Source organism: Rana temporaria (genome assembly GCF_905171775.1).
Source record: "Rana temporaria chromosome 2 unlocalized genomic scaffold, aRanTem1.1 chr2f, whole genome shotgun sequence".
In the NCBI taxonomy this organism is placed as follows: domain Eukaryota; kingdom Metazoa; phylum Chordata; class Amphibia; order Anura; family Ranidae; genus Rana; species Rana temporaria.
Genome location: NW_024404411.1, coordinates 465,140 through 480,231, shown reverse-complemented (window position 1 = coordinate 480,231; position 15,092 = coordinate 465,140). Strand labels below are relative to the sequence as shown.

At 46.3% G+C, this 15,092-nt stretch overlaps 1 protein-coding gene across 2 annotated transcripts in view; it reads left to right on the top strand.

Moving 5' to 3' along the window:
* Positions 1-4,526: 4,526 nt before the first annotated feature.
* LOC120921577 (zinc finger protein 605-like) overlaps positions 4,527-15,092 on the top strand; it is a 39,777-nt gene continuing 29,211 nt past the window's right edge. Inside the window, exon 1 of one of the 2 annotated variants that reach the window (XM_040334079.1) lies at positions 4,527-4,885. The gene's annotated coding sequence lies outside the window, so the exon portion shown is untranslated. The remainder of the gene's footprint in view (positions 4,886-15,092) is intronic. The other variant, XM_040334078.1, reaches the window with a different exon arrangement.

Sequence of the window (15,092 nt, the reverse complement as noted above, 5' to 3'; positions counted from 1 at the left end):
ACATTGAGTAGGGGGCATGACGAGGTGTCACGCACACGCGGAGTCTATAAAAGTGAACCGACGTGATTACGTAGGTTACGCGGAGATTATGCGCCCGTTTCTGCTCAGTTGCTTACGCGGAGATTAGTAAAACATTTGACAGCAGTAACACAGTTAACGCCAGATTTTGAGAATTAAGATTGATTAGGGGGCATGGCAATGGTGACGATGTGTCACGCACACGCGGAGTCTTTTAAAGGGAACCTACGTGATTACGTTGCTTACGCGGAGATTTGTAGAACATTTGACAGCAGTAACACAGTTAACGCCAGATTTTGAGAATTAACATTGATTAGGGGGCATGGCAATGGTGACGATGTGTCACGCACACGCGGAGTCTTTTAAAGGGAACCTACGTGATTACGTTGCTTACGCGGAGATTTGTAGAACATTTGACAGCAGTAACACAGTTAACGCCAGATTTTGAGAATTAACATTGATTAGGGGGCATGGCAATGGTGACGATGTGTCACGCACACGCGGAGTCTTTTAAAGGGAACCTACGTGATTACGTTGCTTACGCGGAGATTTGTAGAACATTTGACAGCAGTAACACAGTTAACGCCAGATTTTGAGAATTAAGATTGATTAGGGGGCATGGCAATGGTGACGATGTGTCACGCACACGCGGAGTCTTTTAAAGGGAACCAACGTGATTACGTTGCTTACGCGGAGATTTGTAGAACATTTGACAGCAGTAACACAGTTAACGCCAGATTTTGAGAATTAAGATTGATTAGGGGGCATGGCAATGGTGACGATGTGTCACGCACACGCGGAGTCTATAAAAGGGAACCGACGTGATTACGTTGCTTACGCGGAGATTATTTCATTGAGCTGCACGAGGAGCTAGAGATAAGGTACAAACTTGAAACATGGGATCAGCAGAGGCCTAGAAACTTGAGAGCCATGGGATTGTGGTTTTGTCTGTTGTTTGCAGCCTTTTAACGCAAATTAGTATGTTTATTGTGTCCCCCCAAACTGAATTAAATTCTCACAATGCTTTTACACATCACTTAAATCTAGATGTGAAGAATGCTCTACCTAGTTTTACTTTTTGCCAGGTGTATTGTGATCATGCAAGTATTGTTCTGTGTTGGTTGGCCAGAGGTTATTAGGAAGTGTATTTAGATTTCAGGAATGATGAGTGGCAGGCTAAGTACACATTAAATACTGCCTTCATGAAAGGTCTCAATCTGTAAATTTGTGGATGGGTCTAGATTACACGTATTTAGCAAAATGATTTTAAAAAGGGTCTGCATGTGAACTAATTTTGGGTCACAACAATGGGGCAGAGCTGGCCAGCATTTTGGCTGCAGGAGACACTGTGTTTGCATAGTACAAGATCAATCTGGGGCCACATATGAATACAATGTGAATGATGTGCATTTTTTTATTTTTTAAATTTTTGGTTTAACAGTGTTCATCAGAAATTTACCTTCGAAAACTCACAAATGGAAAATATCGTGGGAAAGGAGATAATTTCTAGGCTAATAGAGAAGTTTAGGGAAATGCCCCTACTTTGGGATTCAAAACATCCTCATTATTCAAACCGGGACCAACGAAAGGCAGCACTTGCTGAAATAGCTAGATATATGCAGACATGGGTTCCCGGCTGCACAGGCAACATGGTGAAGAACAAAATGAATAACCTGAGGGCCGCATACAGAGCAAAAAGAAGAGAACTTCGGGAGCAAAGATCAGGAGCAGCAGCAAGACAGTCCACGTTGCCAAGTCTGTGGTACTACCAGGAGATGGAGTTTTTGGGGGATCAAATAGAGGGCCGGCAATCAATGTCAAGCCTTCCACCCAGACAGCAGGGCAGCAGACCTTCCACAGATCACCCCAGCCAGGAGGAGGACGGTGAGGGGCTGGCTGGCAGGCCGGATAATCTGCGACTCTCCACTTCTGATGAGGTAGAGTATTTTAAAAAATGTTTTTGGCCTGCTAATTCTTGTTTGTTTATTGAGTTGATATTGTAATCCCAAACAAAAAAATGGACTTGAAAAGTCATGGTCATAAAAATAGGGGTGATGGATGCCAAGTACAGGGATCAGAAGGAGAGTCTATTCAAGTTTAAAGTAAGATAAAACAAACCAGTCTAGAGCATGAAAATGTGTGTGATTTGCTTGTGCCAAATTTTTAAACATGTCACTTTTTTTTACACAGGAAGAAGGGAGCAACCAGGAAAGATTGGCTCATGATGCTGAGCTGCCTGCCAGCCAGGAGGAAGGGGTCATTGTCAGCCAGGAGGAGGAGGCCGGGCCCAGCACCAGCCAGGAGGGCCCCAGGCCCACGGTCAGCCCCACCAGGCAACTCCCTCCCCCCAGGGTCAGGCAAACTGGCCTAATGAGGCGCAGGAGGCAGGTGGAGGATGAGAGCCTCCGAATGATTAGGGAAGCTAGCGCCTTAATGAGGGCCCCCCTCAACCCCACTGAGGCCTACAGTGCCTATGTGGCCCATGAATTGTCCCAAGCGGGGGAGGACGGTCAGAGGCGTGCCAGGAACCTGATGAACCAGGTGCTTTTATGGCTGCACCAGGGCTGGCTGACCGATGACACTGAGCTGAGTGACCCGGCCTATCCTGCACAACACCTGCTAACTCCTCCTGCTGCCACATCATCCCGACCTGCAAGGGGCCGTGGACGGGTCCGTGGAAGATCTGCTGCAAGGAGTGTTCCAAGGAACAGGAGACGATGATTGCCGGCCTTCTATTTGATCCCCCAAAAACTTCATGTTTTTTGGAGTACCACAGCCTGGGCTCCATTGGCTCACTTGCTGCTGCTCCTGGTTTTTGTTTTTGTTGTTCTTTTTTTGTTCTCGGTATGCGGTCCTCAAGGTTATTCATTTTGTCCTTGACTATGTTGCCTGTGCAGTCTGGAACACAAGTCTGCATGTATGTTGCTATCTCAGCAAGTGCTGCCCTTCTTGGTAATTTAATTTTGTTTATGTACCAAATAAATGGTTATTTGATTTACTGAAAGACCTTGTCTATTGTGTTTTAATACTGTGGTGATTAGGCATGAAACATTTTAGCAAATAATATGTGTCATTTAGAAAGGACACCAACTCGTTGGGGGGGGGGGGGGAATTTGGCGTACCAACTTGGGAAAACAAAAGAGGAAAAACACACGCCTACATAAAATGGTGACATAACTTTACCAAAACAAAACCCCAAAAAAAGGGTAAAAAAATGGCCAAGGGAAAAGAATGGGGACATAATTAGCTAAACATAAAAAAAAAGGTAAAAAAATGGCCAAGGGAAAAGAATGGGGAAAATAATTTACTAAACATAAAAAAAAAGGGTAAAAAAATGGCCAAGAAAAAAGAATGGGGACATAATTAGCTAAACATAAAAAAAAGGGTACAAAAATGGCCAAGGGAAAAGAATGGGGAAAATAATTTACTAAACATAAAAAAAAGGGTAAAAAAATGGCCAAGGGAAAAGAATGGGGACATAATTAGCTAAACATAAAAAAAAGGGTAAAAAAATGGCCAAGAAAAAAGAATGGGGACATAATTAGCTAAACATAAAAAAAAGGGTAAAAAAATGGCCAAGAAAAAAGAATGGGGACATAATTAGCTAAACATAAAAAAAAGGGTAAAAAAATGGCCAAGGGAAAAGAATGGGGAAAATAATTTACTAAACATAAAAAAAAGGGTAAAAAAATGGCCAAGGGAAAAGAATGGGGAAAATAATTTACTAAACCAAAAAAAAAGGGTAAAAAATGGGCAAGGAAAAAGAATGGGGACATAAATTGGAAAAGAAAAACAAAGACATTCACATGTGGATGCAAAAAAAAAAGTTCAAACATCTGGATAGATGGCATCAGCAAGAGAACGGGTTTATTCTAGCAAGAGAACGCGGAAAAAACAAGAGGAAATAAACGACACACTATATAGTTAAAATGACGAATGTGCCATATCACAAACAAACGAGAGTTTTACCTGAACGAGTGCTCCCATCCCCTTATTTTGTCTGAGCATGCGCGTGGTTCTTATCCGCGGATAATGTGTACTAACCAACGGATCTATCCGTCGGATAGATTCGCAGCGGATAGATATGTTTAACATCTCAACAAATATTCGATCTGCTGAAAAGCCATTCGATGGAGAAATATCCGCGGAAACAGATCCGCTGGAGTGTACACACCATAGAATATATCCGCTGAAACCCATTTGCGCGGATTTATCCGCGGATGGATTCTATCGTGTGTATGGGGCCTCAAGAAGGTACTAAAAAGAGAAGTGTCATTGGGATTCCATGGCATGACTTTAGCTGAATATTATAAAGCACAGAGTGTTCCAAGGGGCCCTACAAGTTAAACTGTTACTAAGTTTCCAGATAACGGGTGCAAAGGTCTGTTTGTACAAGTTCTATACACGTCTCCATTCATCTCAGAGCTTTAACTCTTTCCTTCCTCCAGGAGGAACACTCCGCTCCGGCTGTACCGATCACACGGGTGTCAGCGGAGAAGCTGAAAGAGTTAAAGGTAAAATGTCTGAAGTCTAAACGTCTACTAATTAGACGTACTCTTGGAGCGTCACCTACACAACATTCTCACCTCGTCCATCTAGACTGGTCACTAGAACTTCTTCTACAGAATCTGACCCATCACTTCCCTCCTCTGCTAGAGGCACTTTATTAGGATCTATAGAGGGACAACACCGGCCTGGTTTTCTACATCGGAATGAAGGAAACAGCAGAGATACGGCCACAGAGGAGATAGGAAACATCAACTCTACAACAAGTCATCTGCCACTCAGCCAACCTTCCCAACAGAGGATTCCTCATCAACAGAAAGAGACGCAATTCTCACCTTCTCCTCCGCTCAACTGACATCGGGTAAGATGGACCTTCTGGGGAAAGGTTTGGCCTTTAGCTCTAAAGTTCTAATGAAGAAATATTTGTTGGCACCGGACTTGTAGAGATATTTTAGGAATATTGATAGATTGAAGGTAGATTATTCTTCGAGAGGCGATATTGAGGGATCATCTGTAGTAACACCACTGAGTAGGTCTGTCTTAGGTTTACAGACACAATAGAAGTTTCCACCGCCCACTACATATGCAGCAGCAGAAATGTCTCTTCATTTGGAGGATAAAGATGGGAAAGTATTACAGGATATAATCAGGAACTATGGGGTCCTCTCCTAATAATGTAACCATTGAAGAGAAAGGTGCATTGCCATCATTAGCAGCAAGGTGAGATATAACATTGAAGCCAGCTGATAAGGCGGGATGGGTTGTCATTTTGGACATCGGGGTGATTGGTAGGGATGAACTTCGAGTTCAAGTCGAACTCATGTTCGACTCGAACATTGCCTGTTCGGCGAACAACGAACAATTTGGGGTGTTCGCGGCAAATTCGAAAAGCCGCGGAACACCCTGTTAAAGTCTATGGGAGAAATCTAAAGTGTTAATTTTAAAGGCTAATATGCAAGTTATTGTCCTAAAAAGTGTTTGGGGACCTGGGTCCTGTCCCAGGGGGAGTGTTTGGGGACCCGGGTCCTGCCCCAGGGGAGTGTTTGAGGACCCGGGTCCTGCCCCAGGGGAGTGTTTGGGGACCCGGGTCCTTCCCCAGGGGAGTGTTTGGGGACCCGGGTCCTGCCCCAGGGGGAGTGTTTGGGGACCTGGGTCCTGCACCAGGGGAGTGTTTGAGGACCCGGGTCCTGCCCCAGGGGAGTGTTTGGGGACCTGGGTCCTGCACCAGGGGACATGTATCAATGCAAAAAAAAGTTTTAAAAATGGCAGTTTTTTCGGGAGCAGTGATTTTAATAATGCTAAAAGTGAAACAATAAAAGTGAAATATTCCTTTAAATTTTGTACCTAGGGGGGGTGTAAAGTCAGCATGTGAAATAGCGCATGTTTCCCGTACATTGAACTGTCCCTGCACAAAGTGTCATTTCTGAAAGATTTAAAACCGGCTTTGCGGCTATAATGAATTGTCGGCTCTGACAATTCTGACAGGATTAATTCATAAAGAAAAAAAAAAAGTGTGTGGGGGTTCCCCCAAATTAAATTACCAGGCCCTTCAGGTCTGGAATGGATATTAAGGGGAACCCCGCCGTAAAAAAAAAAAAAATGACGTAGGGTTCCCCGCAAATATCCATACCAGGCCCTTCAGGTCTGGTGTGGATTTTAATGGGAAAAAATGGTGTGGAGTTCCCCTAAAAATCCACACCAGACCCTTATCCGAGCACGTTAACCTGGCCGGCCGCAGAAAAGAGGGGGGGACAGAGTGCGGCCCCCCCTCTCCTGAACCGCACCAGGCCACATGCCCTCAACATGGGGAGGATGTCCCCATGTTGATGGGGACAAGGGCCTCATCCCCACAACCCTTGCCCGGTGGTTGTGGGGGTCTGCGGGCGGGGGGGCTTATCAGAATCTGGAAGACCCCTTTAACAAAGGGGACCCCCAGATCCTGCCCCCCCTATGTGAATTGGTAATGGGGTACACTGTACCTCTACCATTTCACGAAGGAAGTGTAAATAGTTAAAAAAAAAACACACAAACACCGTATAAAAAAATCCTTTAATAATAATAATAAAAAAAAAATCCAACGATGTGAATCCACTCTCGGCCCGGCCCCCCGCTCCAACGTTGTCTTCTATCCAGCGACGGATGATCTCTCCAGCGACGGGTGATCAGCGGCCCAGTCCAGCGATGAGAAGATCCATCCGTCCAGAGTGCAGCAGGGGAGCTCCTCTCTCCGCTGGACACAGCCCAGCGTAATGACGCGCTGGAGCTGTGACATTTCTTATATAGGGGAAGCGGCCACCCGTCACGTGACCCCGCCCCCTCTGACGCACCCTCGTACGTCACTGGGAAAGACCCTGAAAGACCGGTCTTTACAATTAGATTTAGGGAAACAAGGATGTCCCCATGTTGATGGGGACACGGGCCTCATCCCCACAACCCTGGCCGGTGGTTGTGGGGGTCTGCGGGCTGGGGGGCTTATCAGAATCTGGAAGACATCTTTAACAAAGGGGACCCCCAGATCCTGCCCCCCCATGTGAATGAGTAATGGGGTACATTGTGATACAGGTGATCAATCCCTCAGTGTCTGGCTACCTTGATCCCCGGTGGTCTGTCCAGGCCCTTTTGGACCGCCAGCCTCTCAATGGCGCTCCTCAGAAGGACTCCCCACCGAACAGCAGTACCGCTTAGGCCCGGTACACACGAGCAAACATGTACGATGAAACCGGTCCGTCGGACCGTTTTCACCGTACATGCCTGCCAGAGGGCTTCTGTACGATGGTTGTACTAACCATCGTACAGAAGTCCGCGCCTAAACAATACGCGGGGCGTGTCCGCGTCGTCGCCGCGACGATGACACGGCGATGACGCGGCGACGTGGGCGGGCCTGCCATTTAAAGGCTTCCACGCATGCGTCGAAGTCATTCGACGCATGCGAGGGACGGCGGGCGCTCGGACATGTACGGTAGGTCTGTACTGACGACCGTACATGTCCGAGCGGGCAGGATTCCAGGGGACGGTTTTAAAACACGTCCAGGAATATTTGTCTGCTGGGAAAAGGCCCGGCGGGCAAATGTTTGCTGGAATTCGGCCCGCTCGCGCCTACACACAACCGAACATGTATGCTGAAACTGGTCCGCGGACCAGTTTCAGCATACATGTTTGGTCGTGTGTACGGGGCCTTAGGATCTTCAAAGGTGGGAACTTAGTCACCCACTGGGTTCACGTCGCTGCTCAAATGTTCCAGGCCAACATGGTCCCGTAAACCAGGAACACCGCGTGGCACGCATGCCCTGGACAGGTAGGTCATAACGCCGGGGCACCGTGATGTGGCCATCCTAAAGGTGGGTGCCACACTGGACGAAAGAAGAACCCAGAACCAATGGCGTCTGCCCCATAAATACCCTCCCCCAGCATGCACAGCGAGGCCAAACCCTCATGTCTGGCTGCAGGGGAAGAGCACCCAAACCTTGACTCCACTGCTGCCACCTACTGCACAGGGGTGGGAAGAACACCCCAGTGCAACAGAATAAGCCCACAGCACAGCCAAGCTGAGACAGAGACCCTGTTTTGCACACAACAATGTGGATCAGAGTTTAACTACACTCCGATCTACCTCTGAATTTAACTAACACCAGTACTATAAAGTAACCAGGCGCTACAGCTCTATACATGTATAGGAGTATAAAGAGGACCTGTCATGGCTCTATACATGTATATAGGAGTATAAAGAGGACCTGTCATGGCTCTATACATGTATATAGGAGTATAAAGAGGACCTGTCATGGCTCTATACATGTATATAGGAGTATAAAGAGGACCTGTCATGGCTCTATACATGTATATAGGAGTATAAAGAGGACCTGTCATGGCTCTATACATGTATATAGGAGTATATAGAGGACCTGTCATGGCTCTATACATGTATATAGGAGTATAAAGAGGACCTGTCATGGCTCTATACATGTATATAGGAGTATAAAGAGGACCTGTCATGGCTCTATACATGTATAGGAGTATAAAGAGGACCTGTCATGGCTCTATACATGTATATAGGAGTATAAAGAGGACCTGTCATGGCTCTATACATGTATATAGGAGTATAAAGATGACCTGTTATGGCTCTATACATGTATAGGAGTATAAAGAGGACCTGTCATGGCTCTATACATGTATAGGAGTATAAAGAGGACCTGTCATGGCTCTATACATGTATAGGAGTATAAAGAGGACCTGTCATGGCTCTATACATGTATATAGGAGTATAAAGAGGACCTGTCATGGCTCTATACATGTATATAGGAGTATAAAGAGGACCTGTCATGGCTCTATACATGTATATAGGAGTATAAAGAGGACCTGTCATGGCTCTATACATGTATAGGAGTATAAAGAGGACCTGTCATGGCTCTATACATGTATAGGAGTATAAAGAGGACCTGTCATGGCTCTATACATGTATAGGAGTATAAAGAGGACCTGTCATGGCTCTATACCTGTATATAGGAGTATAAAGAGGACCTGTCATGGCTCTATACATGTATATAGGAGTATAAAGAGGACCTGTCATGGCTCTATACATGTATAGGAGTATAAAGAGGACCTGTCATGGCTCTATACATGTATAGAGGAGTATAAAGAGGACCTGTCATGGCCCTATACATGCATATAGGAGTATAAAGAGGACCTGTCATGGCTCTATACATGTATATAGGAGTATAAAGAGGACCTGTCATGGCTCTATACATGTATAGGAGTATAAAGAGGACCTGTCATGGCTCTATACATGTATAGGAGTATAAAGAGGACCTGTCATGGCTCTATACATGTATATAGGAGTATAAAGAGGACCTGTTATGGCTCTATACATGTATATGAGTATAAAGAGGACCTATCATGGCTCTATACATGTATATAAGAGTATAAAGAGGACCTGTCATGGCTCTATACATGTATATAGGAGTATAAAGAGGACCTGTCATGGCTCTATACATGTATAGAGGAGTATAAAGAGGACCTGTCATGGCCCTATACATGTATATAGGAGTATAAAGAGGACCTGTCATGGCTCTATACATGTATATAGGAGTATAAAGAGGACCTGTCATGGCTCTATACATGTATAGGAGTATAAAGAGGACCTGTCATGGCTCTGTACATGTATATAGGAGTATAAAGAGGACCTGTCATAGCTCTATACATGTATATAGGAGTATAAAGAGGACCTGTCATGGCTCTATACATGTATATAGGAGTATAAAGAGGACCTGTCATGGCTCTATACATGTATAGGAGTATAAAGAGGACCTGTCATGGCTCTATACATGTATAGGAGTATAAAGAGGACCTGTCATGGCTCTATACATGTATATAGGAGTATAAAGAGGACCTGTTATGGCTCTATACATGTATATGAGTATAAAGAGGACCTATCATGGCTCTATACATGTATATAAGAGTATAAAGAGGACCTGTCATGGCTCTATACATGTATATAGGAGTATAAAGAGGACCTGTCATGGCTCTATACATGTATAGAGGAGTATAAAGAGGACCTGTCATGGCCCTATACATGTATATAGGAGTATAAAGAGGACCTGTCATGGCTCTATACATGTATATAGGAGTATAAAGAGGACCTGTCATGGCTCTATACATGTATATAGGAGTATAAAGAGGACCTGTCATGGCTCTATACATGTATAGGAATATAAAGAGGACCTGTCATGGCTCTATACATGTATATAGGAGTATAAAGAGGACCTGTCATGGCTCTATACATGTATATAGGAGTATAAAGAGGGCCTGTCATGTCTCTATACATGTATATAGGAGTATAAAGGGGACCTGTCATGGCTCTATACATGTATATAGGAGTATAAAGAGGACCTGTCATGGCTCTATACATGTATATAGGAGTATAAAGAGGACCTGTTATGGCTCTATACATGTATATAGGAGTATAAAGAGGACCTGTTATGGCTCTATACATGTATATAGGAGTATAAAGAGGACCTGTCATGGCTCTATAGATGCATATAGGAGTATAACGAGGGCCTGGCATGGCTCTATAGATGTATGTAGGAGTATAAAGAGGACCTGTTATGGCTCTATACATGTATAAAGGAGTATAAAGAGGACCTGTCATGGCTCTATACATGTATATAGAAGTATAAAGAGGACCTGTCATGGCTCTATACATGTATATAGGAGTATAAAGAGGACCTGTTATGGCTCTATACATGTATATAAGAGTATAAAGAGGACCTGTCATGGCTCTATAAGATTCAGAGTATCAGAGATAATATTGAAAATATGAATTACTCTGAATCTATACCTGTGTCTCTCAGGGCATCGTCCTCTGCGCTTGATCCCTGCATTGCACAGCCGATGAAGGACGCCTGTGAGACCCTGGCCCCTTTTATAGCAGACATTGTAAGCACATCTTTTTCATCTGGAGTGGTGGCAAGTATTCTGAAGCAGGCGGTGGTTATACCCCTGCTGAAGAAATCTAACTTACCGCGCTCCATGCTCAGTAACAATCAACCTATTTCCACCTTACCGTTCCTTGCCAAGATCATGGAAAGAGCAGTGGTATGGCAGTATCAGCCTCACTTAGAATCCAACAACATCTTTGATGACCTCCAGTCAGGATTCCGACCTGGCAGAGGCTCTGAAACGGCCTTGGTTAAAGTTCAGGATGATCTCCTCTGGTCCATGGATAGGAATGACACCTCGGCCTTAGTACTTCTGGATCTGTCGGCAGCTTTTGATACCATCGATCACATCAGACTGTTGGAAAGACTAGGGACTGTGGCTGGCACTGATGGTACTGCATTGGCATGGATGGCCTCATTTCTGCAGGAGAGAGTTCAGCGGGTAAGATTGGGACCGTATTACTCTGCTGATAGCTCTCTCTCCTGTGGGATCCCTCAGGGGTCGGCATTATCACCCATCCTATTTAACATCTACATGAAACCATTGTTGTACATCATACGTCGCCACAACCTCCTTTTCCACGTCTACGCTGACGACACCCAGATATACTTTCGCCTTCCCAGGACCAATGAGAGGAAAGTGGATCTTGCCTCTTGTTTGGAGGAGATTAGAACCTGGATGGGAGCCAACTATCTCTAACTTAAAGGCTCCAAAACTGAAAATATGATCTTCAGTAACCATGATTGCCCTAGTAAGATGCCCGACTGGCCTGACTCTTTTAAACCGAGCCCGGTACCAGTCACCAAGGTCAGGGACCTGGGGGTCATCTCTGATTCTAAGTTGACACTGCGTAGCCAGGTAAATCAGGTGGTAAGTTCATGCCACTTCCACTCGAGACTCCTGAGATCTACGTTTCGCTTTATCGATGACTCTGATAAAATCTCCATGGTCAATGCAATGGTTGATAGTCAACTTGATTACTGCAATGCTCTGTATATGGGTGTGTCTAAGAACATCTTACACAGGCTCCGGCTTGTTCAGAATGCCGCTGCTAGGCTACTCACCTGGGGAGCGGAGCGGGAGGAGCGGGCAGGTGTCAATTTGCCTCACAGTCAGGCCCGGATTTACACCCTTTGCTGCCCCAATGCCGCTGATTGAGAAGCGTGGGGGGGATGTGCTGCCGAAAGTCCTGACATATCACCTCTCCCTCCTTCTCTGCAGCGGAGGCTGAGGGGGGGGGGGGGTGCTGCCGAAAGTCCTAGTGACTTCTCACCTCCCCTGGCAGCCTTAGGCCTGGGGGGAAAGTCCAGTCAAGTGGCCCTTAGAGCGTGGGAAAGTGATGGATCGAGGAAAACAGTCCTAGATTCTTCATGATCACAAGAGTGGGGGAGGACAATGTGGTCCTCCAGAGCCCCTGGCAGGGGCTGACTGGCATCTTTTGGTACATTATTATTTACGCATCAGAGTCTGCACAGAGGCCCCCTTACATCAGAGTCTGCACAGAGGCCCCCATTACATCAGAGTCCGCACAGAGGCCCCCCATTACATCAGAGTCCGCACAGAGGCCCCCCCATTACATCAGAGTCCGCACAGAGGCCCCCCATTACTTTAGAATCTGCACAGAGGCCCCCTTTACATCAAAGTCCGCACAGAGGCCCCCATTACATCAGAGTCCGCACAGAGGCCCCCCATTACATCAGAGTCTGCACAGAGGCCCCCTTACATCAGAGTCCGCATAGAGGTCCCCCATTACATCAGAGTCCGCACAGAGGCCCCCCATTACATCAGAGTCCGCACAAAGGCCCCCCATTACATCAGAGTCTGCACAGAGGCCCCCCATTAATTTAGAATCTGCACAGAGGCCCCCATTACATCAGAGTCCTCACAGAGGCCCCCCATTACATCAGAGTCTGCACAGAGGCCCCCTTTACATCAGAGTCTGCACAGAGGCCCCCATTACATCAGAGTCTGCACAGAGGCCCCCATTACATCAGAGTCTGCACAGAGGCCCCCATTACATCAGAGTCTGCACAGAGGCCCCCATTACATCAGAGTCTGCACAGAGGCCCCCATTACATCAGAGTCCGCACAGAGGCCCCCTTTACATCAAAGACTGCACAGAGGCCCCCTTTACATCAGAGTCTGCACAGAGAGCCCCCTTACATCAGAGTCCACACACAGGCCTCCCTTACATCAGAGTCCGCACACAGGCCCCCTTACATCAGAGTCTGCACAGAGAGCCCCCTTACATCAGAGTCCGCACACAGGCCCCCTTACATCAGAGTCCACACAGAATTTCCACTTGCACTGTAAGGGGAGCTCTGTGGACTCTAATGTAAATGGGAACTCTGATTTAAGGGGGAATCTGATGTAAGGGGTGTTCTGGGAAACTTGATTTAAGGGGGCATGCTGTGGACTCTGGTGTAAAGGGGGTCTCTGTTCACCAAAGCCTGCCTGAGAGAGGGTGAGCTTACCAGGATGGAGGCCGTGACCAGTGCAGTGTTAACATCTCTCCTCTCCCCCCCTTCTCTTCCCCGCGGATTGAGAATCAGGGGGTGCTACCGAAAGTACTGACATCCTGATGCACCTCTCCCTGCTCCTCTCTCCTCTGCAGTGGGCGGGGAAGAAGGGGGGCGCGGTGCCACCCCTGCATCCACACTAAACCTACACACCTTGGTGTGCATTAGCCTCATGGAACGGGATGGCGGGCGGGCGGCTTATTTGCCACCCCCCTGACCCACTGCCCCACCAAGACAGGTAAGTGCCGGGCAGGCGGGGCACAGTATCAACAATTGATGGGCACACTGGCAGCAATTGATGGGCACATTAGCGGCAATTGATGGGCACAGTGACAGCAATTGATGGGTACAGTAGCTGTGTTTGATGGCATAGTGGCACCAATTTATGGGTACAGTGGCTGTGTTTGATGGCACAGTGACTGTGTTTGATGGGCACAGTGGCTGTGTTTGATGGGCACAGTGTCTGCGTTTTATGGCACAGTGTCTGCGTTTGATGGGCACAGTAGCTGCATTTGATGGCACAGTGGCTGTGTTTGATGGGCACAGTGGCTGCATTTGATGGGCACAGTAGCTGCGTTTGATGGGCACAGTGGCTGTGTTTGATGGGCACAGTGTCTGCGTTTGATGGCACAGTGTCTGCGTTTGATGGGCACAGTGTCTGCGTTTGATGGGCACAGTGGCTGCGTTTGATGGGCACAGTGTCTGCGTTTGATGGGCACAGTGGCTGCATTTGATGGGCACAGTAGCTGGGTTTGATGGGCACAGTGTCTGCGTTTGATGGGCACAGTGGCTGCGTTTGATGGCACAGTGTCTGCGTTTGATGGGCACAGTGTCTGCGTTTGATGGGCACAGTGGCTGCGATTGATGATTTTTTTGTCAGTTTGATTGCCCCCCAAAATTTTGAGCACCAGCTGCCAATAGTCCCGTGATGTACTCCAAGAAAAGAATTTTACAGGTAAGTATGACGGAAAAATCCTAATCTCCTCTACTGGGCGATTAGTGCCAACAGTACCTTGGAAAAGACCCCGGGGTGATATTGTTACCCTGAATGGCAGGGAGATGAAATGGAGTTGACCTACTGCAAACCTCAAAAACATTTGAAAGTGTTGGTCTATAAGTATGTAGAAGTACGGATCCTTCAGATCTAATGAGACAGTCTCATCCAGAGATCTCAGTTATGTGTTATGTAGTCTCACTTCTCTAGTCGCAATGTACTGATCGCATACAGTGCTTATCAATGGCAATTTTTTCCATTTGGCACGGCTGCCTCGGCTCACAGTCCAATTATTTTTCTTATTTTTTTGTTATTAAATATTTATATATATATATATTAAAACAAATATTATTCTTTCACCATTATTTTTGTCTTTTAGTTGTTCCCCAACAGTTAAGAATGGATTCCCAACTAGGAATGTGCTTTGTCATTTTACTGGGGTCTTTTACACTTCTCTTCTTCTTTTCCCTTTTTTTTTGTTTATCTGCTTTTTGTTATTTTTTATCTTTTGTTGTTGTTGTTTTATACTTTTCAGCTATTTGGACACAGCACCATCTGGTGTCTGCTCTCCATACTGCACCCTCTGTAATGATCAGTGCTGTTACTTTAGTGATCCTCCCTAT